General features: G+C 43.6%; 1 long non-coding RNA gene and 1 pseudogene across 1 annotated transcript; both read right to left on the bottom strand.

Moving 5' to 3' along the window:
* Positions 1 to 1576: 1576 nt before the first annotated feature.
* LOC146182952 (uncharacterized) lies at positions 1577 to 9084 on the bottom strand. The gene is made up of 3 exons (XR_014708697.1): positions 8896 to 9084; positions 6869 to 7018; positions 1577 to 2033 (listed from the first exon to the last, which is right to left on the bottom strand). It is a non-coding gene; the product is annotated as an uncharacterized LOC146182952 (long non-coding RNA).
* A 3824-nt stretch (positions 9085 to 12908) lies between these two features.
* Positions 12909 to 13778, bottom strand: LOC146182951 (uncharacterized; annotated as a pseudogene).
* Positions 13779 to 14117: the final 339 nt, after the last annotated feature.

The following is a 14117-nucleotide window of genomic DNA, read 5'->3' as shown; positions in this document are numbered from 1 at the left end:
ATGGTGAAGCGGTCGACACATGTTAATAAATATCGGTAGTCTTGGCAACAGGGCAGGGGGCCAACGATATCGATGTGGACAACTGCGAAACGCTGGTCAGGCTGCAGAAAACGCTGGGCTGGCGGCACTGGGTGCCGTGACATGTATGTCGTCACCTCAGCGATGAAGGTGATTTGTCGCACTTTTCGAGGCGTATATAGGGATGCAGAATGGCAAATTGGGTAGGTGAGTGGCTTGTGATGCATGAAAACAGTGAACGCTCGGCCTTCAAGGTATATGGCGAGGAGTTCGCGACCGAGAACACTGTACCATGTCTGAGCAGGGGTCATGCGTTTTGAGAAGAATGCGAGAGGTTACTACACGCCACTGAACTGCTGCTGAAGAACCACAGCAAGTGCTGTGTTGTAAGCGTCCGTCATGAACATGATGGGACAATCCGGGTTTGGGCCGGTGACTGAAGTGGCATCGGCCAGGGCGCGTTTGAAGGGATCAAAGGCGTCACCCGCAGCGGTGTCCCAGTGGCGTGTTCTCGCCGAGTTTTTGCCGCAAAGAGTGCGGTCTAGAGGTTCCACGAAGGTGGTGCAGTTTCTGATCAAACGGCGGTAAAAGTTCACGAGGTCGAGAAACTGGCGGAGCTTCGTGGTTGAAGTGGTCTTGGGAAACTCGATAATGGTTTGCACTTTGTCGGGAAGCGGGCGGATGCCGTTGGTCTCCAAGTGATGGCCGAGAAACTTGAGCGCTGGTTGTCAAATTCACTCTTTTGTGAGTTGATAACAATGCCGTTTGCCGAAAGGCGTTGGAAAAGTAGGCGCGGTTGTTCTAAGTGTTCTTCGGGGGATGAACTTGCAACCAGAATGTCATCCACGTAGGCGAATACGAAGGGTAGGCCCTGCACGACGGAGTAGATGAAATGCTAGGCGGTTTGTGCAGCATTGCGAAATTCAAATCGCATTCTTAAGAATTTGAACAGTCCGAATGGTGTTGTGATCGCTGTTTTGAGGATGCCTTCTTCTACTACAGGGATTTGGTGATAGGCCCGAACAAGGTATTTAGAGAAGATGGTTGCACCATCCCAAGCAGCACACCAGCATTGGTCCAACAATGGTTCATCACTGGAAAAGAATGGCATCAATATTGGACTGATATTGGCATTTGGGCATTTTACTAAATTCTCCATTCTTGGCCCATCTTTCGTTCCAAGATTGGTCCAGTGTTCAACCAAGCTGGAGCCACCAATGTAGGCACAATATTAGACTTTCCATTCATGCACCATGATTCTTGCCAATACTGTCCAGCATTATACCATCATTGTATTACCAATATTTGTTTATTACCAGCTATTCCATTGATGGCCCATTGTCAATGCCAATATCATACCAATGGTTAGCCATTGCAGGTGCACTGGCTACTCCATTCATGCCGCATATTGTCGATACCAATATTAATCCAATGGTTTATGGGTACACCGGCTACTCCATTCATGTGCCATTGATGATGTCAAGATTACACATTTTGTGGCACTGCCTGTGGAGGCCATAAAATGCAGCCTTTTTCATTCTAGCCATATTCGTGACAGCACATCGAACTTGCTGGGACAATAATGGCCTTTCAAATAGGAGTGGCCATATAAATTCAAATTGTTGCTCATGAGCAACCAGTAGATATTCACAAAACAAGGGCATGGTTCACAAAAAGATAATATTTATTGCAATTGTTACTATAGACGGCAGTTGTTACTTGCCAGCGCTGAGGGCACGCACAGCAGCAGTTAGCGGGGCAGTGGCAGGGTTGGTCAGGGCAGGGCGGGCTCTCGGGAAGTGGAAGGGGCCAGGGAGCTGGAGGGCACACTCATAGGCGTAGTGAGGGGGCTGACCCTGCAATTGCATTCACAGGTGGCATGCCTGGTTCGCCAGGGGAGGTTTCAGCATAACGCCTTTTTCTTCCACCCCCCCTGTCACAGGAACCAGGCAGCCACCTGCGAATAAATGCGTGTGGCTCCAAATCGTCCACCCCAACTTTTTCGCAAATGGCACCTGCACAAAAACAATGAGGAAACAAAATTTACAACACTATTACGAGGCATATAAAATCGCGCGCATTATTTTAGGAAGATGTAGAAAATTCCAGGATTCATGTACCGAAATTTATGGTCAATGAGAAACACTATACTGATGAGTTCAAGACTAGTTTCAGCTGCCTTGGGTTTATTAGGATGAAAGACGCACATACATTGCATAGCATGTGCCCTGTTGCATTTTGATCGCCTCCACAGCAATACGGCTGAGACAGCCAGTGTTTCATCCCACACTAGGAATTAGTGCTTGATTATCGGCTGTCTCCGCATATGACTGGCGCGCTAGTTTTTTGCCGCTCCTACGCTTTCTGCGATGTGCAAACAGTTTATACTAATAATCGTTACCAAGAGAATGTTCGGCGACCATTTTCATTTTTTTTAAATGGCTAGATATAATATACACAAGCGATCTAAGCCCACGACTGCTGCACTTGCCGCTGGTTAGCTGATATACGCTTTTGACTGGTTTTGTGGGTAGTTCACTTAAACGGGAGCTCACTTAAACGGGTAGCTCACAGGTGCATCATTTTTACACATATACTGCTTGTCCAAGCAAATTTGATCCAAGGGATAAAAAAAACATTTCGGAGGCAGGCAAAGGAAACCAGATATATATTGCTGGAAGCTACCTTGAGCGCCACAGAAAAGGTTTTGTTTGGAATCATTATTGACATTATTTACCTAAATTACCGATTAATGACTTACACAATAAATGGTGTTGCTACTTTGAAGAGTACCGGCACAATCCACGTTTGATTATTTGTGATAAAGAACCCTCACGTCTGCATTTTGAACGCCAGATACAATAGGAAACCACGAAAATACAGAAATCTGATTCCCGGACAATACAATTGAGGACTTGGCTTGGCTCGACAGCCCTGTGTAGCGTTAGACCTACAAGTTGCCTATGGTTTCTTCGTCCGCGCCAGCACATCGTCCAACAAGACTGTATTTGTATTTTACAGCTGAAAAATACTGTTAAACTCATTTATATCCTTACCGCTTTGTAGTCATTATCCGCATTGCAAAGTTCGGCGCGCTCATTGTAACTCGAGCCTTCATGTGCGCCAAAGAGCCGACGCGAAGCAACCATCGCCAGCATATCACCCTTACTCATGCATGGGGCTAGCAATCTTAGCGGCAGGTTGTTTTGTCCGCTCAAAATCATGTTGTGAGCAGCACAGTTGAGGTGCGCGAATGGGCTGGTAACGGTTTCGGTACCTACATAACCCGGAATTTATCTACAGCTGGAAAAAAAGGTACACATGAGGTTTCTAACCGCAAATATTGAAACAGGGGTTTCCGAACGTGCTCACCGACTCTAAGTCCTATTTATTGTCTAAAGTGAATATTTAGTACTTGAAGCGAATAACCTCACTTCCCCACGTACAAAATAAAAATTTTCTGCTCTGTCCTAAGTGGCTGCCAGCAATGCACCACCGGTTTCCATCGTCTGTTTCTAATGGTTTATTTATAACCCTTGGCTCAAGCTATGGGGCGCAGCAGGTGTAATGTAGCTTGAATAAAACCTGCAAGAGATCATATATATGGGTAGATTTGTAAGGTTTACAGATTTCACTTACAAATTCTACAGGAATCGCGTCACTGCGGCCTTTCTTTAAAATTGACACGTAATTCGTGGCTAAAATAAAGTAATCAACGCATTAATTCAGCTTAGCAAATGAAGCTGTAACAGAAAGTGAGGGCTGGCTACACCTAAGGTGTGCCTAGCTTTCTAATTTTCTTAGATGGCACAACCGTTCGAAATATGGAATATTAAAAAAAGTCCTTGATATTGGTTTTCTCACAGCGTCTTATGGGTGCCTTAGATAAGAAACATAATCGAGGTCCCATGGCCATCTTTCGTTTCCAACGAAATTCTTATATGTGGTGGGCAAGTATCTAGACACAAAAGAATTAACCTTAGTTTTTCAAGATACGCGTAGTTTCCTCGAAAAAAAAACAATTGTATGGTATATCTCTAGAGGTAGAAAACGCTGTTTTTGCCATTTCAAAATGTTGCAAGTTTGGACGCCATGAATTTGTCATCTGCTCTTTTTTACTCACTAAATATATGCAGGTTTTATATTTACAAACACTATTAGAAACCTATTTTGTTTTTGCAGTTGTGTTATTAAAAAATCGCAAACTTTTCTTCAGGAGCGATACGCTGCAAAAATATTCATTTTTAACCTTATGTACTGGCATATGATGCATTAGGTTGGTTGCACTAAATATGTTTTCACTTCCTGACGCATGTTCTTAATTCCAGGCAGTATCTGGAGCTCCAGACCACTAGGTGTGTTCTCCACAACGCATCAAAATTGCCCAGAATTCGAAAACAGCAGTAAAGGGCAAATTTGCTGCAATTAAAAAAAGATCATCTTCGATTTTCATTCAAATCCCTCTCAAAAATCTTCAGTACCTCAAGAATATCACGGACTAAAAAGTGTTGCGTTATACTGTTTAAAAATATAACATTAAATATTAAACCGAGTGCTTGTGCTGATAATGGCCAAACTCAGCCTGCATTCTTGCAAGATCCAATAATATCTTGGCACAGAAACTATTTTTCTACATTATCTAGGTTCCATTCTTTATTTCTGAAAAAATTTGAAGCTCTAGATTTGTGTGTGTATCTGCATATTATTTTGAAATTGGACAAAAGTAAGTAAATGGTAAAATAAGGAAAACTGATTAGAATTGATTAGGCCGCAACATCAATTTTTATCAAAATCTGTGGAAACAATGCAAAGTACTTTGTTAATCTGAGTCAGTAAATATATTGAATTCTGCAAAATGTAATATTAGAAATATAAAAATGCTTGTTTTTGTTCTATAGATGTGCTTATATGGCTCCTCCTTATGGAATAGGCATCAGAACTTCAATTTAGTATTTGCTTAATTTAGTTACATTTTACCTTAAGTAAAATTTAAAATATTGTCAGCGCTTAACACCGTTTTTCTGCCTCTGGGACAAATACTTAATATAGCTTAAAATGGTATTAATTCACTATTTCTGTCAATTCCATGGCAGAACGCAAGTGAAGGCTGAACTTTTTCTCTGTCCTGCATTCTTTTTTATTGCTAGGTGCAATAGTATTCAATCTAGGTTATTAATATATTATTCCATTTGTCAGCTTTGACCACCACTAACAATACTATATTTTTGAAGATGATTTTTCAATGTGTAATTTTTATAATTACAATCTTAAGCAAATCGCTTTCCAGCATAATACTTTTGGTGGCGTTACAGAGAACACACATAGCAGCTTAGAGCTCCAAATTCTGCCTTAAATTAACAATATGACCTGCGTAATAAACACAGAATATTTTAGTGCAAACAACGCAATGCGTCACGCCAGTATGTAAGGTTGAACATTAACATTTTTGTAGCGCGTTGTTCTTGAAGCAAAGCTTGCGATTTTTTACTAAATCAACTGCATCAATAAAACACACTTTCAATACTTCTTATACAAGTAAACGTTACCCAAATGCGGTGAGTAAAAAACAGTGGATGACAAAATTTTACGCAACCAGCTGGCCTCCAAACATGCAACTTTTTGAAACGACAAAAACGGCGTTTTCCAGCTTTAGTGATAGGCGTTTTTTTTTTTTTTTTTCGAGAATACTACGCCGCATCTGGCAAACCTAAGGGTCATTCCTTTGTGTCGAGACATTAGCCCACGACATATGAAAATTTAATTAAAAAAATGGTCATGGCACCACGATTACTGTTCCTGTCCGAAGACATCCATATTTGCTTTCATTTCGTCTCTTCAACAGGCTGGTTTAGCCAATGCGGTGAATAAAAATATCATCGCATATATTAAAGATTTTCGCGCTATACGTTATACCTAAAGCTACCTATATTGTCACAACTGTCATACATTATTTGTAGCTGAAACATCACAAAAGGGATTCGATTGCAAATTGTTGGCTAGTTAAATAGACGTACGAGATGACACACGTATACTTTGTAGAATACAATTTAGGAAAGAGCAGATACAAACTACAGGCGAATAATGCTATGATATGGAGCATATGTATTACTCCGGTTAACAGCAAAAAAATCAACTTTTAACATATTAATATATTCGACAAACTATTGCATGCTCACATAGGAACACAATTAATGAGCTCATCCACGCATCTAATGTCTATGGGCATTAGACGTGTGGATGACTTCGTTTTATTCCAATTCGTGCGTCACTCAAAATAATTGAACGAGAAAAAAGTTAATGTCTACACAATTTTCAGTGAGTATACCACAAATTATACTAAGGTGCTTCATATATGTCACATCACCTAGCAAGTGAAATGGGATAACAGAAGTAATCAGACTCTAACCCTGATCAGCATTTCACTTTTGCGCCATCTTTGTAAGTTTTTAGGCAGGCTTTTCCACTGATTATCCTCTTCTTTATACCCCTGCCACCCACAGGACACAAATCTTCTGGGGGTACCGAACTGTTGGTTTTCACACCAGTGATGCAACTTAATCGATCCATTTATACGTAGAAAACACTTTCGATGCGCACCTAAAAAAAATGAAAGCATGTATGTGTAGGCGAAATCATTCACCGGCGATTTAATAATATGATTTGAACAATAAAATCAAAGGATCACACTCGAAGTAACAAAAAAGTGGTGGAGAGATAGGAATTGAAGCAATGAAAGGCGGTTGCTTTCTGCAAAAAGCCAATAGCAAGAGGTCCACCGTCTATAAGAATAGGCAATAAAAATAAGGCATATTTAAAGGTGCATGCAGCAGTTACAGTGATGCAGTGCTACCTTTTTTTAGGCAGGCTTTTCCGCTGATTTTCTTCTTCTTTATTTCCCTTCCAACCACAGGACACATATCTTCTGGGGGTTGTCGGTTTTCGCACCAGTGATACAACTCAATCGATCCACTTCTACGTAGAAAACGCTCCCGATGCGCATCTAAAAAAATGAAAGCATGTATGTGCAGGCTAAATCATTCACACATGATAAAACAATATGATTTGAACAATGAAATCAAATGATCACACCCAGAGCAACAAGAAAGTGGTGGAGAGATAGAAATTGAAGCAATGAAAGACGGTTGCTTACTGAACAAAGCCTATAGTAAGAGGTCCTGCGTCTATAAGAATAGGCAATAAATTAAGGCACGTTTATAGGTGCATGCAGCAGTTAAAGTGATGCAGTGTTACCTTTCTGTTTCACTGCAGTGATTGGTATAAATATTACAGCAATTGCTAGGCATCTCAGGTAACCCCATTGAAAACTTCATCCAAGGTACCGAGGAGCAGTGGCGTGTTATTTGCAGCTGTTAACGGAAAGACAGGCTATCCTATGAGTGCATGCGCATTTCCTCCTTTTTGTATACTTGAATAAAAGCGACTGAACAGTGAGTGTTGTAAGAGGTGCAGCGTCCCTAGGAATGGGGAACAAAATTAAGTTTTAGTAAACAGAGGTACAAAAAGAAGCAAATATGCCTGCAATAATAGCATGATGGCCTACCTTTTGATCAACAGCTGTAAACAACCTGTCACTGCCAGTCGGTTCTTTAGATAGGCTTATCAATGCCAGAGCTTAAAGCTAAGAGCAATATGAGTAATGTTTATTGCGGTCACGGCCGTAAACAATTCTAGCGGAACACTCCATTACTGTAACTATTCAACCGTCCATTTATACATATCGTTAATTAAAGAACCATGCACATCATATTAAGTTGCTCTTTTCTACTCCCAAATGATTTCCTATAGAATTAGAATACGCGTGGATCGCTGCTTCGGTTTCAACATTCTTGCACGATGGCTATGGCGTGCACTTCATGCATACGGTACGGCACGTGAGGTACAAAGAGCTGTAATTGCCGAACAGGCGGACCTGACGTCCTGTCCCATTTCGCCTGAAAGTGCGCGCCGTCATCGAGCGCTTCGCGAGCAATATATTTCGGACGATATGGTTGCCTCATACCGGCCGTCAATGTTTTGTACATTGTGTCCCGCGTGCACGTTGTTTACTTTGCAGTGACAGGGACGCAGTGCACACACGGCTGATGTGCCTTTTTGCTTGTATTGTTATTTTCCCCCGCCCTCGAAGCGCGTCTGCGAAATCGCTCTCCTATTGTCGCCGCTTTCTGATAACGCCCTCACCTGAAGGCACGTGCTCAGAAGGGGGGCGTCGATTAAGAAAATTTTGAAAAGGGGCTCACTTGCGCTGTTCACGGCTTTCAATTCCTCAATATGATATTAACCATTATAAAAGTGGAGGTTCATTATGACTTAATTATAGCCTAGTCATCAAGCGGCATCACGCACATGTCTGCCCCACTGTAAAATTCGCTTGCACAGACGGCACGAACAGTTTTCAAAACTTCGTCTGTACATCTGAAAACAAAAAACTGCCCTTAACTCTTAACCAAATCCAAAAACTGTGTGAACATGGCTTCCTGCGCGCAGAAGAGAGGCTGTCCAAAATATATGTACAAAGCCGGGCGCATAGTGTCTGGTTACTAATTTATTGCGGCGCGCTGCACAGTCAAAAAACTGCGCAAATGGCAGCCTGCAGTGTTCTGTCACGTGTTGGTGGCATACACACCTGTGTTACGCACGGCTCCTCTATTTTCGGCGCAAATGCTATTCATATCGCAGCCAGCAAATAAGTCCACGCACTTGCTTGCATGTAACCCGGACGAAAATTCGCTTAGTTCTTGAAGTCATGCTTCGCGCAGTTGTTTCGAGAAGAATAAGGAAAGAGAACATTTGGGACTGGTAGGAGATTATATAGAACCAATTATGAAGCAATGGCATGCTGCAAAGATATATACTCACGGTCTAAGATGACGGCGTTCACTGAGTCCGATAATGCCGATGGTATTCCGCCATTGCTGTAATCCGTACTCCGGCGACATATCACAGCTCAGCTATTCACTGATATGTAGCAAGCACAAACCGGAGCACATGGACATGTATAGGCGCAAGAGAAAATTATGCACAGCACAATGAAAAGGAAAATTAATGAGGGAAGAAATTAAAGAAAGGTTTAAAAAGCTGTCACAAGTCTTGTAGCGTCTTCAACAAGCTCTGAAATGAACGCTTCGGGAGGAGGCCGCACAGCAGCGCAGCTGGGGATGCTGTCTGTTGTGTCTTGCACGTAGACGCGTAGGCGAGGGGGAACAACGACCCGCTCAACCAGCGCGTGATTCCCGCCGCGGTGTTGTGTTCGCAAGGGCTGCGCGTGGGAACGAAGGACCAACGACCCTCTCAACATTCCATTCCTCCTTTACCCAGCCCTCTTCTGCTTGCACCGGCCAGCCGTGACTTCGGACCGTGCCGATGAGCGGCCGCCAGCGCGCACCGCTCGAGTCGAGTTCTAATAAATAGTTTTGTTTTGTGTGTTCGCAAACGCATTGTTTCTTCAAGCCAACCACGGACAAACATTTTCTAAAAAAATAGAAAGCCTCCCCATCTACCATCCACATTCTTGCGTAAATCCATACAGCTGGTGCATCGACAAATGCGCGCGTCCCCTCCCTTTCGCCACCTATGATCGAACAAAGGATGGTCGTTCGACCTTTTATATTTACTTCAAAATATTATATACTGTTGCGTGATGACTGATTAATAATGTCAAAGAGGCGGAGTTCCGAGCTTCTCTTCTATTCTGGCCAACTTTGGTTATAGATTATACAAATTATGCTCAAGTTAGCTAGCTGAAAATTATCCGACTAAATATATACATGTTTTTATTTGTATTCAGTTAATGTTCGCTTTTCGGGTATGAGTAGATGTTTTTATAAAAATTCTAAACATCGGAAACGAAAATTTTCCTAATTTGCAGGCCTTTATTTCAGAAAAGGTTCATGGTAGAGCAGCAAAAATTCCACAATATGTTCTCAGCATAATTATCCGCAAACAGCTAAAGCTCATATTTTTATGACATTTGGATACAGAGATACGATCGCGCTAATTTACAGAAAACAGCGAACATTGAAAATTTTTAGGAAAACAAAAACAGTTTTCACATTGTTTAAACTTTTTCCACCTATTCTACACTACCTCAGCTTTCAAAACCATTAAAACACTTTGCATAATTTTGTTGCGCAAGTAATTATGGCCACATCGATAAAGCCTTTGTCCAATTATAGCGCACCGCGCTGTTCTGAACATTCTACGGAATTTGTGAATTGTTCAAGGTTTTTAAATTTTGGCATATAATTTTGTAACAGGGAGAAATATATTTACAAAAGAGGATTAAAGATATATACATTCAGGAACAGCCAAGGAGCCAGGCTACGAGGGCCGCCCATTCGACGCACTTCTTTTTCTTAATCTTCCACAAATGAGCGCGCCACTTCGTCCTCATCATTCTCCAGCTGTAACAATATTTCTTCGCTCATGTTTTGTCTCGACTTCGCAAATCGACGGTGACAGACACAGCAATGAATGATTCAGAATCAATTTTGTGCGCGTCGAGGTCCTGAAGCGCTGTGGCATCAGGCAATACACAGACGTTTTTCGCAACCACCTTCACCTTAACGCGGATTGCACAAAAAGACGATAACGTTCAATGAGCAAGCAACGTATTCCAAATCATTTTAGTAGAATGAAAGAATTGGAAAGGGCATGGAAAACTGCCTCATTAAAACAGTGTTTGTAGGCTGCATTCGTTTTTTCGAATGACTCGACAGCGCACATTATTTTCATTCCTGTACAGTTTTTTTTTATTCCTTTGCCACCGCCTAGCGCGGTTGGAATGGTCAAACTCTAAACTAATAGGCGGAAAAAACTATTTTTTTTTGTTTATTGGCGATATATATGTTGTGCGCCATATAAATGTACCGGGGCCTTCATGCTCGCAGTCTGCACGAAAAACTGTCATTTTTTTTACCACCGTGTGAATGCCCAAAACTAAAATGGTAACCTCGCGAGTCTTCCGGCTTTTCATTTTCCAGTGATTGCGTCTAGAAAGTACACACATCGTATTCGGTCCTTTCTCCAGGTAAACAGACGATGCTGCGCGTAGTTCCTTATGGATAATACAAAAGCACTAGAACAAAAACATCGCTGAGAAAATGGTCATTTGTTCCTTCAACTTGAGGCAACGTTTTCCTTCTCGGCAATGAAAAAGCTACCTTCTGATCACTAATTTAATGTCACATGAACATGCTATGGCGACACGATTTCGTTTTTATGCGCGTTCTCACTGACAACTGGATTTGTACTATAGGTTACGTATAGATGCAGGGATGTAATCGGCGTCCAATACAGGCATATTGGGTCGTGAGTGCTAGCCGGTCTGGGGTATACATATGTGGTCGCACGGTCGTGCTATCATTAGATATAATTGTGCGACAAACGTATGCGCCTGCGACGAAATCTGCATGCATGCCAATAGGCTAAAACCATAAACACATATAGCTGACCCCCAAAGGTGCGCCGCATATGAGCGCACCGAAAAGACGAATCCAGACAGTTGCAGCGGTACGTGCATGAATGCGTTATAGTAATTGTCGTCCCGTACGTGGTACTTGGTGAGGTCCGAACGATCGGCTGAAATGTTGTCGGAATTAAATGCCGCGGTTTGGCGTCCAGCGCACGTGTATTCAACCATAAAAATGGAGAATTTGTTTTGATTGAATGATCAACGGAAAATATTCACTTCGGCAGCCCATTAAAGCTGCGTTTTTAGGATGGCAATGACATTTGCGAGATCAGGGGAAAAAGTGGTCCATCGTGGGCAGTTTTCATACAGGGATAGCTAATACTGGAAAAACACAAGACAAATTGCAATGGTCCATTACAGCCAGTTTAAAACAACGGAACGGTCAACGTCGGAAGAACACAGGACACCTTGGTCCATTGTAGCCAGTTTTAAAAACTGAACGGGCAACGCCGGAAGAACACTGGACAACATGGTCCATTGTAGCCAGTTTTAAAAAAGGAACGGCCAACGACGGCGGAACACAGGACAACTTGGTCCATTGTAGCCATCTTTAAAAAAACTGAACATCCAATACTGGAAGAACAGAGGATAACATTGTCCATTGTAGCCATGTTTAAAAACCGGAACATCCAATGCCGGAAGAACACAGGACAACTTGGTCCATTGTAGCCAGTTTTAAAAAACGGAAAACCCAATGACGGAGGAAGGCAGGACCGCTTGGCCCATTATAGCCAGTTTTAAAACCCGTGCGACCATTATTGGAGGAACAACGGCAATCTCGGTCCAACATAGACATTCTGTATGTACAACAGTGCCAATATCGGGAACTCACTGTACATCTTGGCCCAAGCTAGCCAGTGTTGGCTACTGGCAGCGCCAACACTGGGAGAGCACTGGCTAGACTGGGCCATTGTTGGACATTGTGTTGACTGGCATGTCCTATGTTGAGAGCATGCTGGTTAGGCTGGCCCAATGTAGGGCCACTGCTTGCCGTCGTGCTTACAACATTGGCCCAATGCTTTGTGCTGCCTGGGATGTAGCGTTGATGTGAAATTTTGTATCATTGGCAGTGGGTAGCGATCTGGGACAGTCTTGCTCTTTAGGAACCTGTAGTCTCCGCATGGTGTCCAGTCTTCTGACTTCTTGGGGACTAGATGTGGAAATGCACAGCTGCTGTCTCTGCTATCTCTACACAGGGATGCGAGTTCCGTTCACGGCTTGTAGGTAGGACGTTTCAGTGCAAGCGCGCTCTACATTTGTGGGTGAGAGAATGCTCACCTGGACCCTAGTGTCAATGAGAAATTTTTGTCCAGTGGTTGTCCAAAGACGTGGAGCAGGCGACAATTTTCTTGGAACTGACCGCTCATCGCCGCTAGTGATCGGCAGGCCGGTTTCCCGTTCAGGTTGCAAGGCAAGAGACAATGACAGGCGTTGGTGCCGAAACGCTGTTTATAGTAGCATGTTGTGGGGCCTCCGGATTTACTTCGTTCCCGTTTCCATGCCGGCGAGACATTGAGGACCGACGACGTTGATGTCCATGACGTCGGGGCGGCTCTGAGATTGCAGTTGCCGCGATGAGGTGCTCGAGCCATGAAGAAAGGTGGCCAACTTCAGAAGTGACGGCGAGGTGAGGCGGCTGGAGAGTGGTGACAGGAGCGGCCAATAGCGAAACTTGTGTGGACGTATTGATGGCAGTGACGTTGAGATGTGGTGTGGCCACCTCCATCGCTTTGTCAGCTATCGCAGCCAACGATGTCAAGTCCATGGTTGCGGCAGTGGAAAGCACCATTTGCACGTTGGATGGTAGGCACTGTAGGAAACGTTCGCGTAACACAGCATTGTCCATGGTTTGAGCCCTCGACCCGAGGAACTGTGTCATCCGTTGCAAAAGCTGACTTGGCCGTCGGTCACCGAGCTCCTCCGAGGAGAGTAGCTGCTGAATTCTTGTCCTCTCCGATGCGACTGTTCTTTGCAGTAGTGCTGCCTTGAGCTCATTATGAATGTTTCGTGAGACTGATGCTGAACGATGTAAGGATATTGGCCATCTCCGCCGCCGCTGTTGATAGCAATGCACTCACCACGTGGTGTAACTTCTGTTTCTGGGATGCTTTTTGCAGTACTGAAATTGTGATTCCACTTGTATGAACCATACAGGCGGGTTGCGCTCCCAGTATGGTGGGAGGCGAACTGCTACAGCAGAGACGGTTCCGCTGGGCTTTTCTGGCGTTGTCTGGCTAGTGCTAGGAGTTAGTGCCTGATGCTTGTTCATGACAGCTGCGTGGATTTGCGTCCATTCTTCGATATAGTGGGAAAAGGTGGGCGACCCACATTACTTGCACTAAAAGCCGGGTAACGAATTGAAGGGCGCAGTGCGTTCCCGGGACAGGACAAGACAACGGAGACGTGAGCACACTTTAACTGTTTATTCTCCCAGTGACTTGATGAGAGCGGAACGGCGGTAGGGAGGCCACGAGGGTGCGCCGCCGCAGCGAGGATGTGAGAGAGATATGGAAAGACGAGCGGGCGCGCGCGGTGCTGTAGGTGGTGTTTCGCACATAGAGTTAATACGTTGCGCATGGCCACGGTCATGGGATAGCTCTGTCACACA

This window comes from Amblyomma maculatum, chromosome 7 (genome assembly GCF_055883805.1).
Source record: "Amblyomma maculatum isolate TAMU_Amacu chromosome 7, ASM5588380v1, whole genome shotgun sequence".
In the NCBI taxonomy this organism is placed as follows: domain Eukaryota; kingdom Metazoa; phylum Arthropoda; class Arachnida; order Ixodida; family Ixodidae; genus Amblyomma; species Amblyomma maculatum.
The sequence above is the reverse complement of the archived record's forward strand: the minus strand, read 5'-3'. Positions and strand labels throughout refer to the sequence as shown.